The sequence below is a fragment of the Nannospalax galili genome, unplaced genomic scaffold, assembly GCF_000622305.1.
Source record: "Nannospalax galili isolate Female #2095 unplaced genomic scaffold, S.galili_v1.0 scaffold516, whole genome shotgun sequence".
Lineage (NCBI taxonomy): Eukaryota > Metazoa > Chordata > Mammalia > Rodentia > Spalacidae > Nannospalax > Nannospalax galili.
In genome coordinates, this window is record NW_008338260.1 from 748275 (window position 1) to 752020 (window position 3746).

The 3746-nt window shown below is 41.1% G+C and overlaps 1 long non-coding RNA gene across 1 annotated transcript in view; it reads left to right on the plus strand.

The window, feature by feature from the left end:
• Positions 1-221: 221 nt before the first annotated feature.
• The window catches only part of LOC103734172, a 4669-nt gene continuing 1144 nt past the window's right edge, over positions 222-3746 (plus strand). The window contains exon 1 of the long non-coding RNA XR_607269.2: positions 222-349. This is a non-coding gene — a long non-coding RNA (uncharacterized LOC103734172). The remainder of the gene's footprint in view (positions 350-3746) is intronic.

Here is a 3746-nt window from a genome sequence, read left to right on the forward strand (position 1 = left end):
TTTATAGATGTTGTGACTTGGTATTAGCTTCAATTACCTCCTTCTGGCACTCAATCCATCACTGGAATGTTTTCTTCACAATGGTAATTACGTGTTGTAATGGCCTTATTAGGACTTGCTGTTTTAGCCTGATTTTTCTGTCTCCTTGCTGAAGGTTGGTGCTGCTGGGCATAACCTACTTATTTCTCTTGCATTTACTCTTCAGCCTGGCCTGAAGCCAGTCAGACAGTAGAAAGACAAAAGGACATTTCAGTCTCTGGTCCAAATCCCAAGTGCCTCCAACAGCGCTGTCTTCACGAACCAGGGTGGCAGACTTACAGGAGCAAAATGCACTAGCTATTGAACAAAGGTCAGTGAAAAATTATTCCAAAGCTGTGAAAATTCTATGATCATGTTTTCTTCATAAAGCATGCATATGAAGGAATACAGGAAAATATATCCAAACAGTTGTTAGCTATGCTCTGTGTGTAAGGGTAAGAATTTCCCCCTATGCTTATTTTCAGTAAATTTCTGAGATGTGCTTATATTGATACAAATTATCCTAACGCTCCACATAAAATGTATTTGCTAAGATAATAAGTGTTCCAGGCTTTCTTTCTCTGAGACACGCTGAGGGCAGTGACAGGCATTCTGCCATGGAGCCTAGGTTGGATGGGAAACCTCACGGAGCTGTGAGTCCCAGGCGTTTGGGCTCTGGGAGACTGATTCCCTTTTTAGGAACAGCCTTCCCCATCTCCCTCGGTTCTCATTTACTTTCTCCTGGTCCTTCAGGACTTGAGCATGGAGGCCCTCCCCAAGTGATCTCCCCTGAGCTTTGCAGCTCTGAAGTGTATGCCTAGCCCCTCAGTGTGCTCAAGAAGGGGAGATTTCAGAGCCCAGGGTTATTTTGGCCATCCCTGATTTCATGTTCTTCCTCCCTGCCATCATTCTCTTTCTTCTTCCACCATCAAACATTTGGCATTCTTGCTGCTTATTTGTCAGAGGAGTGGGAATGGTCAGACTGGAGAGCCAGGATGAGGTCACCATGGCCCCCAGAGGGGCTAGTGCACTGTTCTCAAACATAATCAGAGCATAGTTCTTTCATCCTTTTTCAGTACTGGGAATTGAACTCAGGGCTTCATGCATGATAGGCAAGTGCTCTACCACTGAGCTGTATTTCCAGCGCTGATTTTCTCTTACAGAATGAAGCCTCTTAAAATGTTAATGACTTAGGTCACTAACCACTGCTCATTTAGACCCAAATGCTAATGAACTCATCACTGGTAGAATTCAGGATCACCTTGTAGGAATCAGGCTCTCAGCAGAATCCTAGCTTATTATTCTGCCTAGAACCTGGAGGAACCCAAGATGGTGGCAGTGGTGGAGAACAGGGCAAGCAGATGGGATTCTCCTTCATCTTCTGGTGAGGGTTCAAACTCTGTTCAACTGAAGGCTTTGTGATGGTGTCCAGGAATTACTACAAGTGGAGAAGTGGGTTTATTCTCCCCTGTGATGGAGAACAGGGAGGCCTTTTATGTCTCAAATGTGGGCTTCACTTAAAAACACATCTTCTACATATAAAATATTAAGAGAGTATGTGGAAGGAGATCTTTGCAAAGGGAGCTCACTGAAGAGGTAGCATAGGGCCGTTGCATCCATTCTTATCTTCGTACACCTGCACACACCTGCACACCTGCATACATTCACTTGCATACATCTACATGCCCAGCACATACCCACACACCTGCCTACACACACCTGTGGACACTTACACCCTTCCCACACTTGCACACATACCTGCACACACATGCTTCTGACACATACTGCCTGTGTGGCATTTCTAAGCCACATTACTGCTATGCTTTAATAAAAAACAGCCTGACTTTTAGCATCCATTTTAAGGCCAAAAGAGAACTGAACTGCTGAAAGCCTGTTCCTTCAGAATTCTCTTGGAACTGTGCTCTAGAACAAGGGCCCACTCTTTGTGTTATAGAAACAGAATATCTAGCATAAAATGGGGAAGTAAAAGCAAAACTGACTTAGAAGAATATTGCTCTTTGATTCCTAGACCTATAACACCACACATACAACCAAGAACAATTTCTCTCATTGTTTGCAATGAGAAAAGTGTTATGTGTATTGCTTTGATATGTAAAGCATAGATATACACATTAATTTATTATTTTGGGTTCAGGGCAAGGAAGGGTCATGAGGGATTAGGTCATATGCCAGGACACAAGAGGAAGCAAATAGCTTAGTTAGCTTGTTTACATTATGTTTCAAGGATAGGTAAAAGTTATTTGTCCAGAGTACATCCATATTGTAAAAGTCATTACCATATACCTGCGCACACATAACCCCTCCCATACCTTGCATATGTACCTATACAGACATATATCTATACACACACATACCTGCACACACTTACACCTGTGTGCAATGCCTACACACACCAACACCCACACATGTACATACACAAACCTGCACATATACTTGAACAAAGACATGCATTCAGATGAAAAGCACATGTATAAGCCACACCTTCACATGTACATGTGTGCACATACATTTGTGATACGTGACACTACTTTACTGATGCCACCAAAACCCAGTGTTGGGGACAAGAAGTTGTAATGTTCATAGTCTGCATTTAGAGTATGCTATGGGCTGGCACTGTTTCACTCAAAAGTTTTCATTCTTAGTAAAATGCTGCTTATGGTCTAATATGCACCATTTCAGCTGACAACTTGTATACTTATGGTAATTTTCTTATATTCTGATTATGCTTATTAAAACATGATTTTATTTTTGAACCTAATAAAAACCTAGATTTGCTTCTGTACACTCCTGTTTTATTTGCTAATAGTAATTCATTTTTATTGTGTTTTGTGAGAGCATTGGCCTACATTGACTTGGAAATGAATGATATAACAGGTCCTTTCTTTTGTGGTTTGGAATGTAACCAGCACGTGAGTACTCTGAGTTCCCCTGATCTCCAGTCTGACTGTCCATATGGGTGGTTTGAAGCTTTTGACAAAGGATTAGGCTCTTCATAAATATCCTTGGAGTTGCTAAAAGGGAAGTCAGGCCCTGTTTTAATAAATTTAGCCATAAAATAATTGAAGGAGATTCCAGCTTTTTAAAAATTTTATTTTTAGAATCCATCCTTAAATTCATATGGAGGCACAAAAGACCCTGGATAAGCCAAAGTAACCCTGAGCACAAAGAGCAGCGCTTGGGGGATTATGATACTAGATCTCAAACTATACTACAGAGCTATAGTCATAAAAACAGCATGGTACTGGCACAAAAACAGACACATAGATCAATGGAACATCATTGAAGATCCAAACCTGAATACATGCAATTTCAGCCACCTGATATTTTACAAAGGTGCCAAGAACACACAATGGAGGAAAGACAGTATCTTCATCTTCAACAAATGATGCTGGCAAAACTGGATCTCCACCTGTAGAAGCATGAAACTAGATCCTTATCTTTCACCTTGCACAAAAGTCAACTCTAAATGGATCAGAGACCTCAGTGTGAAACTGGGAACGCAGAAACTATTAAAAGAAAATATTGGCAGTAACTTACAATATATAGATGTAGGAAAGGATTTTCTAAATCAGACAGCAATTGCTCAGGAATTAAGGTCAGCAATCAACAAGTGGGACCAGGACCTCATTAAACTAAAAAGCTTCTGTACAGCAAAAGAAGAGATGGCTCAGCAGTTAAGAATACTGATTTTTCTTGCAGAAGACCCG